Genomic DNA, 16,529 nt, shown 5'->3' with positions numbered 1-16,529 from the left:
GCCAATTCACGTGTAGTACTCCCCAGAACCCCTGAAATACACATACCCTGCAGAATTCGCGTGTGGCACTTCCCGCGCACCCCTGAAATGCACGTACCCTGCAGAATTCGCGTGTGGAACTTCCCGCGCACCCCTGAAATACACGTACCCTGCTCGCACTGGGCCAATCGCGTGTGGAACTTCCCGCGCACCCCTGAAATACACGTACCCTGCTCGCACTGGGACTATCGCGTGTGTAACTTCCCGCGCACCCCTGAAATACACGTACCCTGATGGAATCGCGTGTGGAACTTCCCGCGCACCCATGTAATACACGTACCCTGCTCGCACTGGCCCATTCGCGTGTGGAACTTCCCGCGCACCCCTGATATGCACGTACCCTGCAGAATTTGCATGTGGAACTTCCCGCGCACCCCTGAAATACACGTACCCTGCTCGCACTGGGCCAATCGCGTGTGGAACTTCCCGCGCACCCCTGAAATACACGTACCCTGCTTGCACTGGGACTATCGCGTGTGGCACTTCCCGCGCACCCCTGAAATGCACGTACCCTGCAGAATTCGCGTGTGGAACTTCCCGCGCACCCCTGAAATACACGTACCCTGCTCGCACTGTGCCAATCGCGTGTGGAACTTCCCGCGCATCCCTGAAATACACGTACCCTGCTCGCACTGGGACTATCGCGTGTGTAACTTCCCGCGCACCCCTGAAATACACGTACCCTGATGGAATTGCGTGTGGAACTTCCCGCGCACCCATGTAATACACGTACCCTGCTCGCACTGGCCCATTCGCGTGTGGAACTTCCCGCGCACCCCTGAAATGCACGTACCCTGCAGAATTCGCGTGTGGAACTTCCCGCGCACCCCTGAAATACACGTACCCTGCTCGCACTGGGCCAATCGCGTGTGGTACTTCCCGCGCACCCCTGAAATACACGTACCCTGCTCGCACTGGGACTATCGCGTGTGTAACTTCCCGCGCACCCCTGAAATACACATACCCTGATGGAATCGCGTGTGGAACTTCCCGCGCACCCATGTAATACATGTACGCTGCTCGCACTGGCCCATTCGCGTGTGGAACTTCCCGCGCACCCCTGAAATCCACGTACCCGGCCAAATCGCGTGTGACACTTCCCGCGCACCCCGGTATACACGCACACGTATTTTTTGTCAGCGGGTCCGTGTTTGTGGGTACCCCTTTGCACGTCATTTGTCCTGGAGGGCCACAGTATAGGACATTCATCATGGCAGTATATAGGTGCTATTTGTTGGCGCACCTTTTGGCGCACATTTCTTACAGCCGCAGAGATGCTACCGCCTGCTTTCTTGTGGCGGTCGTGTTTGTGCCTGTGCGCTGGTTTGAGCGTGCACTTTTTTGCCCTATTCTATTCCATGAATATGTGTTGTAGGCGAGCGTGTGGGCGTTCCGCGCACTTGTGCCCTGTACTTCCCCCGTGACGCCCACGTTTTGGCAAGTTGTTCCCCATTCCGAGTGTTACGCCCGTGTTCCGCCTACTTTTGTTGCGTGCGCCGCGCTATGTGCGATTTTCGCTCTGGCCTGTGCGATTTTCGCTGTGACCTGGCGCACGCTGTTAGATGGCCTGTGCGCCAACGTGCGCCGCGCACTTTTTTATCGCACATCCGCTGGTTTTCTCGCGCACGGACTTCCATGAATCGATGTGCGCTGCTTTTCGTGCGATTTTCCCACTTGCACTGCGATTTTCGCTATTCCACTGCGATTCGTACGTTTTTGCCCACTTGCGCTGCGCTAATTATTCCATGAATCGGCCTGATTAGTGTCTAAAAATAGCGGGATACTGAACACTGGTATTACCGCCCATAAAATGTATAGCAGCTCACTTAACAACTAGCCAAATATTCTGTACTGTTTGTATTTAACCATCATCGCTGGGTATTATCCCTCATTATCTGCTCTATAATGTTTATTTTACATAACCATGTAAAACTTACTCATGGGTTCTACCCCTTTTTTTCTCTCCCTGTATTTCTTTTTTTGCCATATTTGTCTTAAATGTGTCCCAGTTCAATTAGGCTCAAGAAGAAGAGGAACTTACCTCGAAACGCGTCAGCCAAGAACATTCAATTGACGGATGCTTTTCTTTTCTTTGCATTTAATGCCGAAATACTTACAATCTACTGTAATAAGGAACACATTTTTGTTTTGTTCTTCCTTTATTAAATGCTTCTACTTTTTTTCAAAATTGAGACTGTCATTAGTTATAATTGAATGTGCTTTAATGAGTAATTCTATTTTGAACATTTGAATGTCTTTTTGACAACATTACATAGTGTGCAGGAGACGAGAGGACTCCCAATCTAGATCCTCTTACTCTTCCTATTTTGTGCAATACTGGTCTTTGCCAAAACCATCTTTTCTCCCCGCACCTGAAAAACTCTAGAAACCGTAAAATCCAATAATGGAAAATTGATCTTGAATTATTAGTGTGCACCGATAACCCCAAGTCATTTTTGTTACATGTCATCTGCATAACACTGGAAGTTAGGAGAGAAGGTGGAGATCGAATGGGCTAGAGGGGCCAGGTAGATGTTCAAAAGCCGAAGTGAGAGGATAGAGCCCAGGGGGGCACTGCAGGTGGAAAGAGAGATGGTGGAGAGAAAAGGGCCTAGTTGAACCTGGGAAGGTCAGTCCGAAAGGAGGGAGGTCAACCAGTTCAGAGCCAGGTCCGAGATGCCAAGAGCATCACAGAGCCAATTTATCAGGGTTGCATAATTGACTGTGTCAAAGGGCGAAGAAGAATGAGAACGGAAGGAGAGCTGGAATCAGGATTAGAGCGTGAGTCTTCACGATTGTTCAGGAGAGCAGTTTCCGTGCCTCAGGCAGCTCTAAAGCAAGAATTGTGGTCGTGGAGACAACCAACAGATTCAGTGTGGTCGATAAACTGGGAGATGGCTAGCTTCTCCAAGTTTTTGCCCAGGAAGGGGGTAATGGAGATAGGGTGGTAGTTTGGCAGACAGAAAGGGTCGGCAGAAGGCTATTTGAGGATAGTGCACGGGAGTGCTTGAGGAGTGAGGGGAAGGATCCAGTGGAAAAGGAGTGATTACAAAATCAGCCAAGGCTGGAGCAACCAATAAGATGTTGTACTTGATGGTTCTGTAGGAACAGGAGAGTACCTGGATGAGACTTTCATGGTGCAGATTTGTCTAGAAACCTCATCAGGTGTTATTGGAGAAAAAGCGGAGAGTAGAGGAGGAGGTGAGAGGGGTGCCAAGGGAGGCCCTTGGGAGCGGGTGAGGGTGAAGGGTGAGGAGTAGAGGAAAGTGGGGACGAGATGTCCTGAGTTTTATGAATGAAATGAGACGCCAGAAAAGTACAGAGGGCCAGGGAAGGCAGAGGAGAAGTGGAGTCTGCAGCAGGGTTGGCAAGTTCCTTGCATATTTTGAAAAGTTCAGCCGGAGCAAGCTTTGCCGCTTGGGGTCCAAAAAATTGGAATGCGATTCCGCTTAATCTGAAACGATGCGCAACACTGCAGCAGTTTAGACAGCGTCTTAAGACTTTTCTGTTTGAAGTTTAAAGTTGGATACCTGTTCCTAATTACCTGCTACTCTTCAAGACTCTGCTAATCATTTTATTTAAAATGACTTCCTAATCCCTCTACCTGGATTTATTTGTCTCTTTATTGTCTCTGTCCATGTGAGTGCCCTGAGACCTTTGGGTGAGAGTTGCACTATACAAAAAACGATTTAGTTAGTTAGTGTTGTTAGTGGCCGCAGAGATGCAGGCTTGGATATAGGCCCTCTTCTTCGAGCAGATGGCAAGTCTGTAATGCCTTTGGAGCAGGCGGCACGCCAGTTTGTCAGAGGATGTGTTTGAAGACTCCCACTATCGCTCAGCTGCTCTGCACTTGCGTTTCAGAGCGGCCATGTTGGAATCATACCAGGAGCGGCCGCTGAGATGCAGGCTTGGATATAAGCCCTCTTCTTCGAGCAGATGGTGACATGGGCACTCTTAAGGTCATCTGTATAAAACTGAGCATTATTTAACATCTGAAAACCAATACTTTAATGCATATTATTAACAGGCTGAGCTAGGATGATACCTGGTCAAGTAACCACATTTCACCCTAGGCTTGAATCTGATCCTAGCCAAATCATTTAATCTCACTGTGCCGTACTTCCCAAAAATAGGTAGCCCTCGAAGTGTTTTATTTTGCAGTGTACACTAACCCAAAAAAGAATCACACAAGGTTTAATAGAATAGTGTTAATCCATATATAATAATAATGACACTTCATATTAGGCATACAATATAGCAGATGATGTTTCCAAATATGTATGTCACCCTGGGGATATTGGTTACATTTCAAATTTCTGTTGCTGTTGCATCCTGGCTCTCTCTCCAGCATACTTTCGCCACTTCAAACCCTCAACTCAATTAATAATGTGCTAAGAATCAAGCAGCGAAAATGCAATTGTGTGCATCAAAATGCAATGTATTAAGCCACAAAAGGTCCCATTCCATGCTGCAGTATTCTGGAGAGTCTGTTTTACACACAAGATGCCAGACCTGAAGCTCCAACTCAGAGGCCTGCTGGGAGTAGCCACAGGCCTGAAGCTCCTACTCAGCGGCCTGCTGGGAGTAGCCACGGACCTGAAGCTCCAACTCAGAGGCCTGCTGGGAGTAGCCACGGGCCTGAAGCTCCTACTCAGCGACCTGCTGGGAGTAGCCACGGACCTGAAGCTCCTACTCAGCGGCCTGCTGGGAGTAGCCACGGACCTGAAGCTCCAACTCAGAGGCCTGCTGGGAGTAGCCACGGGCCTGAAGCTCCTACTCAGCGACCTGCTGGGAGTAGCCACGGACCTGAAGCTCCTACTCAGCGGCCTGCTGGGAGTAGCCAATGACCTGAAGCTCCTGCTCAGAGGCCTGCTGGCAGTAGCCACGGACCTGAATCTCCTACTCAGCTGCCTCCTGGGAGCAGCCAAGGACGTGAAGCTCCTGCTCAGCGGTCTGCTGGCAGTAGCCACGGACCTGAAGCTCCTGCTCAGCGGCCTTCTGGGAGTAGCCGCAGTGTTCAGGAACATATTGTAGGAGCGCGCTGAAGCCCAGATGGAAATGGGGTGGGGAACTTTCTGGTTCAGTCCTCACAGAGGAGTGGAGGCATCACCCTCGATTCTCTCCAGCCAGGATATCAATACATGATGGGGGTGCATTGGAGTGGTGGTGAACGGGAATGGTAGTAAGGGGGAGTGGATGGAAGGGGGCTGGGCGGGATGATCGGCAGATTTATGTTTCCACACTATTTGTCCTGCTCCTCTTTTGCTCTGGGTTTGTGTTGTTTATTCTAGGTCAGTTTATGCGTACGTACGTACGTACGTACGTACATACATATTGAATAAAAGGTAGAGAACATTTATTCTTAGGGTTTGACGATTTGGGGTTCACCTCTCAGGTTCTTGTTAGGGGTCTGCAGTGAACAGTGTACACTTTTCATGCTGTGGCAAAGGCATTTTTCCTTTTGGGGAAGGGGAGAGTGTATGGAAGGTAATGAGAGTAGTGGATCGAAGGTGAGAAGGCTGGAGGGCAGATTGAAGATGAAATGAGTGAGGGTTTTATGGAAGATGACAAGGGAGCGGATGCAAGAGGAAAGCAGAAAACTTTGGACAAGGCGCGGGAGAACTTGTGATTTTGGAAGGGATGAACAGATGGAAGGAGAAAGCGTGTTTTGCACTTGAACAAATTGGGTGATCCTGGAAAAATTACTTTATGCAAGCAAGACCTTGGGAGGTGTTTCCAGCCAGTCATAATAGTAGAAAAGAGAACTTACAATATATGAAATATTGGTCCCTAAAGTTAATGAATGGTGCACTTGGACCAGCCATTAACTCCTCCCACCCTAGGCTCCGCCTCCTCAGGACACTCTGCCATGTCAATCCTCGCCATGGGTCCCTTTGCCTTAACTATGCCACTGGACACGAACCACAGTGAGGATGAACTCATTTCCGCATCTGCTGCAGGAAATGCGAAGGCAACTACATTAGAGACCTCACATGAGAACCCGGAGACACCCTACTCCTAAACGATGACGCCTTCATGTCAGGATCTTGGGTGGGTGACTGGGCCACGTGCTGTTCCGTCTTCCCTCTCCTTGCCAAGCTTGGAAGGGCACCTGTGTTGTACCCTTCCCCTTGCACTCCTTGCTGGGCTAAAGGCTGCATGGACATTGAGCTTTCTGGCTCCAAGACTCTCCTGCTGGGTAGGGGGTCTGGTTGAAAATCCAGTTCCCCAGCGGTCCGGCGTGGCGTTTTGACCTGGTTGGCCTAATTTGGCATTGGCCTGAAGGGAGAGTGGCTCCAAGCCCTGGAGACAGTAAGTCGGTAGGACTAAGGGCAGGGCCTTCAAAGCTCGTGTAAGCAGCGCCTGGCCCGGCAGCGCCTGGTTGACCAGGACGGCAGACTTTCTTTACCGACTCCCTCCCTCCTCTGGTGAATGACTGCTTACACATACAGGAAACAGATTTGCATTCATTCACCCCTATTTTACATTCCTACCTGTACCAGCCCATGTGGCTTTCTTCCTCACTCAGCTCCTTGTTCTGCTATATGCCAGCACCTCTAACGAGAAGTCCTGCCGTGTGCTTGCCCAAGTGCTTGGGGAGTGGGGTCCCCACGTGTGGCTGGCCTGATTACTGATGCTGTTCACCACCTCAGCTCTGTTTGTCCTTTATTGGATTGGCAGGCCGTGCTGGGTTCTGTTTGGTTATGGGGCTTGACTGCGCTTTTCAGGGGTGTTGCTAGGTCTGGAAAAGATCTGGGGCTACGCTAATTTTGGGACTGTCAGGACTGGGGGCTAGCTAGCCTTTTTGGTTGTAACTAGTGAGCTTCTATCCAGGGCTAAAACCAAAGATATATGCGCCATCACCGAGACATGGGCACACTCAGCGGCTGGACCATCACTCAATCTTGCGATCCCCCCTGGTTATGGTATGATGAGATGTGACAGAAAGGATGGGAAGGGTGGGGGCGTTGTGATTATACATAGATTAGATTTTAACATCTGGGAAAGTAGTGGATTCACAAAGGATGGGGTAGATTCCCTCTGCATCAAAACTACGTTGAATGCAGAAAGTACTCTCCGTATCCTCCTATTATACAAACCTCCCCACATAACAAATGACTTTGTAAAAAATCTCTCATCTTATTTACTTGCCAACATTAAAGCTAATACAAAATATCTGCTTTTGGGTGACTTCAATTTATGGTTCAACCACAAAGATGATAAAACTGCTCTGGAAATGCAAAAAGCACTACAGGAACTAGGTTTCACACAATGGATTCAAGAGGCCACACATAGTTTGGGCCATATCTTAGACTGGGTTGCGAGCCATGAAACTAATGATAGTAACATAGTACTCTCACCTTGCCCATGGTCGGATCACTTCTTTGTGTATTTTGACATTTTGGTAGACTTTCCTACTAAACGCAAGTGCCAAAATCCAACTAAAGTACTGCACCGAAACCTAAAAAACATCAAAGTGTATAAGGTACAAGCCATCCTCAATATTAGAACTGACCCCACATCTGACTCTCCGGAAAACCTAGAAAACAGGATTTCGTCCAATTTAGAAAACATTGCTCAAATCCTTGCTCCCATAAAGATGAAGACGATTAAAACCGGAATTAAACACAATTTATGGTTTACGCCTGAGCTTCAGTCACTAAAATCACGGGCTACCAAATCATATCATTTGTGGAAAAAGGATAGCACACCACTGCTTCTCAACAAATATAAAGCCACTATTTCGACTTATAAAAAGGCCATTATCAAGGCTAAATCCTGCTTCTTTAACAACCGAATACAAAATGTCCAGCATAATACTAAAGAGCTTTTTCGCATCCTGAAAGAACAAGAAAGGACTAACAACACTACCCCAGATAGATCCATCTCAGACGATGTAACTTGGTGCAACGTCATGCAACAAGCTATGCACAAAAAACTAGAAAACATCAAGGTGAATATACTTGAGAAAAGTAACAATTTAAAATGCACTATGACTACTCCCTCAGAATGGTCCTTTCACAGAGCATCAACAATTCCTATTTTTAATCTTTCCCCCATAACAGAAAAGGACTTAGAAAGTATTATCACCCAACTTAAGTCCACAAGATGCAAAAATGATATGCACACTACTATGATAATTAAGACCTGTGCCCCCTCTCTTATCACCTCCATATGCCAATTTGTCAACACCTCTATCTCCACCGGCACGGTCCCTCAGGACCTTAAGAAATCATGGGTCATGCCCATTCTGAAGAAACCTGGACTCTCAGTCGGCATGCCAAACAATTACCGCCCTATCACCAACACAGCATTTTTGCTTAAGATTCTGGACCGGGTGACATATATACAGATTGCTGAGCACCTTAAGTCATACTACATCCTCAATGACCATCGGTCGGGCGTCCGAGTTGGATATGGCACTGAAACCGCACTGCTCGAACTTAAATCCAAATTGATGGCTCGCATGGATAACAAGGAGGCTTCTCTGCTTATGTTATTAGATCTTTCCGCAGCCTTCGACCTGGTGGACCATGACATCATGGCCACCAGGTTGTCTGAAGTGGCTAACTTCTCCCCATTAGCTTGCAAATGGGTTTTGTCATTTCTTAGCAACCGAGTTAGCAGAGTGTTCCAAGGCAACGCCGAATCTGAGCCCATTCTTACTACCTGTGGTGTTCCACAGGGTGCCTGCACTTCCCCTTGCTTTTACAATATATTCACGGCTCCTTTGTTTGCAAGGTTAGACCATGAGAATATTATATTTACCAATTACGCGGATGACACTCAATGTGTCATCCCGCTTCTTGGGTCTCACAAACTGGATGAAATAGCCATTAATAAAGTTTTCACTATAATTGAAACCTGGATGGTTCATAACAAGTTAGCACTAAACAAATCCAAAACCGAACTACTGGTAGTTGGTTCACTGCATACCATTACTAAACTTGGCTCACAGTACGACAACTTTCAGCTGGGTGAAGAATCAATCAAACCTCTGAAAAAAGTAAAAACTTTAGGAGTAACCTTTGACCAACACCTGTCTATGAAACAGCATGTTAATAGTATTGTCTCGTCTTGTGCATACTACCTTAAACTCTTGACACACCTAAGGCCCCTCATTTCTCAGGATAACGCGGAAACTATCGCGAGAGCAATTGTAGGCTCAAAAATAGACTAATGTTCGAGCCTTCTGATGGGAATTAACAAATCCGAAAGTAATAGGCTGCAAATCTGTCAAAATGGGGCTATTAGAGCCGTTATGAAACTCAAACATAAAGATCATGTCACACCAGCGAGACGTGAGCTACACTAGCTGCCTGTGGGCGTTAGAGCGCTATTTTGCACCCCAACGATTGTCCATAAGTGTAGATCTGGTTACTTACAACAACTACTACCCATAAGATCTAACACAAGAGCACTTAGGTCGAATGACTTGTTCCTTCTATCTGAACCTAAGTGCAACACTGTCAGATCAGCCGACTCGGCCTTCTTCTCTGTTGGCCCTAGAGCCTGGAATGCTCTCCCGCTGGAGCTAAGATCTATCGAATCTTTAGAACTCTTTAAAAAAAGACTAAAGACACATCTGTTTCATTAAACGACTTTTTGGTCCGTGATTTCACCCGCTCAGCCCTGCCTCCTGAAACCGTTTCCTGTTATCTGTTATATGTGTTTTTGTAGTGCCCTCACGCCTTCGGGTTCATGGCCGCGCTATACAAGTATATTAAAGTAAAGTAAAGTAAAGTAAAGGACCCGGGGATATAGCCCCCTCAGACCCCCCTAGCAACGCCTCTGGTGCTTTTGGTGTTTGCCTTGTGCTTTCCTGCTGCTGGGCTGCTGAAGCTCGGGCCGCTGGCCAGCTGCAAGAGCTGTATTTCTGGGACTCTGCAGGGCAGTCGTGGCTCCTAGTAAACAGAACCATGTCTCTTCGGGAGACGACAAGGCGAATTCCCTGTCTTCAGGGTCGGACTGGGGCATAAAATTGTCTCGGGCACCAACGAAAACGTGGCTCACAGTTGAAAATGGGAATTCATTCCTTTTGTGACGCTGTTTGAATAGTCCCCAAGGGGGAGGTTTTTGATAAAACGTGATGCAAATTGTACATTTTAAAGAATATTTATTCAGCAACACTGCTAAAAACTATTAGCCGCATAGTGAAGTAACTCATCAAACTGGCCCTCATTGGCCAAAAAGGTGCCCCACTTTGGCACAAAAAACGGGCCGACAGAAGCATTTTGCGTTTTTGGTTCAGCCCTGGGCCTATTGGCCTATAAGCCAGCCCAAACATGCCTGTCTTCCTCGTTTGACCTCTTGCAAGCAGTATGAAGGCTCCTCAGGTGTCTGATAACAGGGTGCTCCTCATTTCCCTGCAGGCCTTGAGGATGGAGGCTGATGTCCTGAAGAAGCCCAGGGGGTCCAGGACACTGGCGCTGTCCCCTTCGTCCTCTTTGGAGGGGGAGCCTCCCTCGTCTTCTGATGCAGAGGAGCCCAAGGGAAAGCACCTGGATATGGATATGGAGGTGATAGCTGGGGTCCTTGTGCAGGTGGTGGACTAGATCGGGTTTTAGCAGGCGCCACAGGGTGCTGCTGCGGTGTCTGGTAGGCTGCCTCCTCCTCAGCAGCTTAAACATATAATGAAGGTGGGTCTGCCTTTGGAATCGAGAGATTAAGGATCTACGTGATTTTTCCGCAGCTGATTTTTCCGCGACGGAAATGTTTGCATGGGGAATGCACGAATACAAAATGTTCGTACATTTCCCATGCAAACATGCAGGGGTGTTCAAATTTTTGTTCGGTTGGGATAGTTGCGAGGGTGTCCCCCATAACACCCCGCTCACTTTAGTGAGCATGGTGTTGCGGGGACACTCACCCAGGCCCCCGCAGCCTTTAAAAAAAAGAAAATTTCACACAACCCCACCAAAACACCTAAATACATACCGCGAAAAGTTAGACCTTTTGGTAGTTAGAACTTTTAGTGGTGTGTGTTGTAGGTCTTTTGTTGGGGTCAGTACTTTTTTTTGGGGACATTTCGACCTATTCCCAGATTAAGGAGTAGGTGATAAAAGAATGGAGGGAGCTGAGAAGATGGCGGCGTGTTGCTCCATCTCTTGCATGGGGATTAAGTGGCGCTTGCTCAGAATCTCCACATGGAGACTATACTTTCGAATCTGGTGGGCCGCTCTTTCATTGAGGCTGAGGAGGTGGCTGTGCATGATCAGGTGTTCAAAAAGGAGGATTCTGCTTTGAACCTGTCATAAGCCGGAGCACACATGGCATTTCTGGCAGATACGTATGCCTCCTACACGAAAGAGATTATGCTGAGTGGCTTCCGGTCACATTTGGCAAACCTCGTTGAGGAAGGGGTTGACTGTGTGGCGCTGCTGCAGGCTGCGCAGCCACAGGTGGAGCTGCTCTCAGATCTGGCATATGATGTGGTCTGGGTAACGGCGGTGACCATAGGGGCTCTGGTGGCTGGCCGCCGTCACTTGCACCTCTGGGATTGGCACTCGGGTGAGCATCGGAAGGAGGTGCCGCTGAAGATTCAGTTTGAGGGGAAGATGCTGATTGGTGCTTCCCTGCAGGCCCGGGAGCATCTTGTGTTTAAAGCAGGCAAGCAGGCTGACAGGCTCCACAGGTGCTCTGATGCTAAAATAAGGCGTGTCTAGGGGTCAAAAGAAATGTCGGGGCTGCACGGTGTCCAAGGGTGTATATCGGAACCCCTCTGGCAGAAGTCATCCAAAGTTGGAGCATACTTCTAGAATACACTATGCCCCGGCGCCATTACAAAAGTCCTGATGCCAGGTGTGTGGAGGCAGACCCTGCTGGTTCTGGCAGGCATGGATGGTCGTATCTTCTGACGTCTGGGTGAACAAGATTGTTCAGTAGGGATACGAGATGGAGTTTGAGATCGGCAGTCTCTGCTGGCAGTCTCTCCGGGTGGTTTCTGTCCTCTTCCTCCCCTTGTCCTTTGTGGATGGCTCTGAGGTCTCTGGCCTCCAGGATTCCATGTGGGGGGTTTAGCAATTGAGAGGTAGAGGTTGAGTACTGTATGTAGCCACTGGTCTCTCTGCTGCTGAAGAGTTTCCTGATGACCAGGTCTCTAGTGAGTGCATGCAAGGGTTCCTCTGTGGTATCTTTCTTTGGTGCTGTGGGTGTTGCAGGATTCTCTGTTTGAACCGCTGGAGTCGGTGGACATTAGGTTTCTCCATCACTCCTTTGACTGGGCAAACTCCTGGAAAGGCTGGCCATCTCCCAGCTTAATCTTCACACTGAATCTGTTGGTTGTCTCCATGACCATCAGTCTGGCTTCAGAGCCGGCAGAAGCATGGAAACTGCTCTCCTGAACATCTGTGAAGACCTGCTCTCCAACCTCGATTCCAACACCCCCTGTGTCCTCATCTTACTTGATCTCTCTCTGCCTTTGACACTGTCAACCATGCCATCCTGCTCAACCGTCTCCGTGATAATCTTGGTATCACTGATCAGGCCCTGACCTGACTGAACTCCTTCCTCTCCAATCGACCCTCCCAGGTCCAAATTTGGTCCTTCCTCTCCTCTATCTCTGTCTCTAATTGTGGTGTTCCCCAGGGGTCTAACCTCTCTCCCTGGCTGATCAACCAATATCTGGCACTTCTTTCCCACCGCAATGCTGCTCTCTGCCCCAAATTTCAGTGCTATGCGGCTGACACTCAACTCATATTCAGGCTCCTTTCCTCCACCTCTTCTCCTATCTCTGACTGTCTCTCCGCCATCCAGGAGTGGTGTGCCACCAATTATCTCTGCCTTAATGCAAATAAGACTGAGATTCTCCTCATCGGCACACCTGCTCCGTCCTTTCCTGTCACTCTCAAGCCGGCCTCTCTTGCCAAGGGATCGTATTTCTCCAGGACTGCAGTCTCTGCACTGGCTCCAAGTGGCGGTGAGGATTAAGTTCAAAACCCTCTGCATTGTCCACAAGGCATTCTGGGGCCTGGGAGCTCAATGTCTTCTACTGTTTCTTCCTAAATACCTTCCTTCTCGAGCTCTTCGCTCATCCACTCTAACTCCCTCGGGGTCAGTCGCTTTTTCAAGCAGCGAGTTGGTGGTAGATCTCTATCTTCTGCTGGGGCCTCCCTGTGGAACAGCCTCCCAGCCTCTCTGAAGTTCATTAGGTTTATGCCCCCTCTGTCATACGTATTCTGCAATTACCATAGGGCTACTCTTTTTCTGGAGTTGTGCCATAAGAAACCTCTACATAAACTCTGGAGTTTAATAAAAAAGCGTTTGGGCAACATGCATGGGATATTTACGAAGAAGTGTAGTAGCCTAGGCAGGACCACCATCCTGAGCAAGACCGCCCTTCCCACCATGGCTAGTGGGAGCTTTGCCCAGAACCGCATGCTGTTCTTGATACCCTCCACTGCCCTCTCTGTGTTATATTTGTGCTTGTCTATGATCGTGTGATATATATTAGTCCCTAGGTATCTCAATGTTCTAGTCTGGCAGGCTATCTGCAAGATATGTAAGCTCTCCTGTGGGACTCTCTGTACCTCCCCAGGGGGAACATGCATGATTTTTTGGGGTTCACTGCTATGCCTGAAAGAGTTGCGTAGCGCTCCATCACCTCCAGGATATATTGCAAGTTTTCCTCTGAGTACCCCAGGTATAGCAGCATATCATCCGCATACAATGATATCAAGTGCGGTTCCTCCTTAGTGTGGACCCCTATTTCTTCGTACTGCTGTCTCAGACAGATCGCTAGTGGTTCTAGTGCAAGGATATACAACATCGGGGACCATGGACAGCCCTGTCTCGTGCCGCTGCTAAATTGCCATTTATCTGAAATTATCGCTCCCTTTTTGACCCTGGCTGTTAGGGAGCTGTATACCATTTTCACCCACCGCAGGTACCCTGGTCGCATCCCGTATTCTTTCAAGGCCGACATCATCGAAGGCTATTTTACAGAGTCGAAGGCTTTCACTGCATCTAGCGAAACTATTGCTATTTCACTTGGGTCACCCTCTGCCTGTTCTATGATATGGTGGAGCATCCTGTGGTTATCGGATATGCTTCTGCCTGGGACATAACCGGTTTGATCGGGGTGTATGAGATAGTTTATTACCCTCTTTAGTCGGTTCGCCAGCACAGCCGTGAGAATTTTGCTGTCCTGGTTTATCATGGAAAGGGGTCTGTATGACCCACATTCTGTGCTTGGCTTATCAGGTTTGAGGAGCAGAATAATTACCGCTTCCCTCAGAGATTCTGGCAGTCTCCCTTTCTCAAAGGCCTCGTTTAGCATTGCCAATAGCGGGGGAGCATCTCTTGCCTATACGTTTTATAGAATTCACTGGGGAGCCCGTCTGTCCACAGGGCTTGGCTCGTGGGCAGATGTATTACCACTGTCTCTAATTCCTCTATTTTGATTGGGGCATTCTGGTTCACCCTGTCTTCGTCATTCAATTTAGGTAATCCTATGTCTTCTAGCATCTCTTGAGTCTCCTGCTCTGCAGTCTCCGCTGCATCTTCATAGAGGTGTATGTAGAATCTAAGGAATCCCTCGTTCACTCTCTCCTGGGTGTTCCAGACTTGGCCTTCTTCTCCCGTTATCTCCCTAATTGCTGATCTTGGTGTCTCGTTCTTGTATAGCCATGCGAACAGCCTCCCCGGTTTGTCCCCCCTGCATGTTGCCTTTCGATGTATTTTTTGTAATTCAGATTACATAGCCTCTCCCAGAGCCCACCACAAGCCTGTTGTAATTGGCACACCTGTTTGGCGTCTTCCTGTGAGGTGCCCCCTCTTTTCATAATTACTTCTAGTTTATTTTCTGTCTCTTGTAACTCTCGCTCTATGCCCCCTTGGAGTCCTCTAGATTTAGATATGGCCGCCCCTCTCACTACTAGCTTAAAGCCCTCCCATAGGATTCCCTCTGACTCCACGCTCCCTGTGTTATTGTCAAAATACCCGATTATCTCCTCCCTTAGGTCCTCCCGGAATGCAGTATCCTTCAGTGCCTCGGCCCTAAGCCTCCATGTTGGGATTCTGGCTCTGGGGGGCTGATGTCACCACGCCAGGACCAGAGGGGAGTGGTCCGATAATGTTCTCGCCTTATATTCTGAACCCGTCATTTCCCCAGTGAGTTCCGGAGTGGTGAACATGTAATCCAGTCTCGTGTACAGGTTGTGTAGGGCGGCATAGTGTGAGTAGTGCCTATCATTCGGGTGTTGCTGCCTCCATATGTCTTCCAGCCTGAAGTCTCTCAGCAGGGCTTGCAGCGTTTTCGCTGCAGGGGTGGGTTTATCCGATTTTGTATCTGACCTGACCATTTTGGGGTTCAGCGTGCAATTGAAGTCCCCACACCATATAACCGCGCCACCTATGTGGGGACTGATTTTACTATATAGTGTCTTAAAGTAGGCCACTGTGTCTTGGTTAGGGGCATATGTGTTTATGATGCACAGTTCTCTATTCACTAACAGCCCCCACATCACTACCATCCTCCCGTCCGGCTGCACCGTGGCCTGTAGCATCTGGAAGGGCACATGTGGCACCACTCAAATGATTACCCCTCTGGCATATGCTGAGTACGTTGCTCCTATGGTGGTCCCTCTCCACTTTTTCTTAACCATTTCTTGTTTCTCTTTGGTGAGGTGGGTTTCTTGCAATAAGGCTATATCCACTTTTTGCCTTCTCAGGTACATCATTAACTTATTTCTCTTCAGGTAGCTGTTGAGGCCTCTGACATTCCAGGTTATTATTCTAAGATCTCCCATTGTCATCCATATCTTATCCCTTCTCCCTCCCTCCTTGTCCTTCTCTCCGATTTTGCTTGACGATGATGTGAGCTCGTTCTCTGTCCTATTTCAACATAAACCCCCCAACTGGCCCCCCGCCCCCATGTCTCCCCAACTAAATTCACTGCACACCTCCCAATTAACCCCAACTGTTGCCCCCATCCCACCCCCCTTCCTAATTCCCTAAACTGTTGCCCAGCTCCATCCCTGGATCTCAGGCTACCCCGCACCTAGCCCGTCTCTCGGTATAACCGATACTCGGTACCCAGCAGGGGGATATCTTCCTAAAAGTATCCTGACTAAACTACCTCTGGGGGGATTGGTAGTGTGTCTCCTGGTGTTACCTCTTGCAATATGCTGACAACTTGTAGTGTGAGCTCCACGCCCTGCGCCAACAATCCCATTTGCAATTTGCTATAATCTAGTCCCAATGTCAACATATCTGGCATACTTATCACTGTGTATGGTCATCTGATGTCTCCGTGCGGTGCTTGCAAGGCTCCGGGTCACATCACTGTCCCACTCTCCTTCTGATCTGCCGCTCCCATTGGACAATTTCTCGAGTCCAGCCATGTCGTCACTTCCTCTGGTGAATGAAAGAATAGAGCTTTGTTCTTTAGGAGCACCTTCATTTTTGCTTGGTATAGCAGCACGTATCTATAACCTGCCTCACCCATCCTCCTCTTCACGGCCACATAGTTCAGGCACTGTCTCTGTACC

The sequence above is a fragment of the Ambystoma mexicanum genome, chromosome 1q (genome assembly GCF_040938575.1).
Source record: "Ambystoma mexicanum isolate Mex_15411 chromosome 1q, UKY_AmexF1_1, whole genome shotgun sequence".
Lineage (NCBI taxonomy): Eukaryota > Metazoa > Chordata > Amphibia > Caudata > Ambystomatidae > Ambystoma > Ambystoma mexicanum.
The sequence above is the reverse complement of the archived record's forward strand: the minus strand, read 5'-3'. Positions refer to the sequence as shown.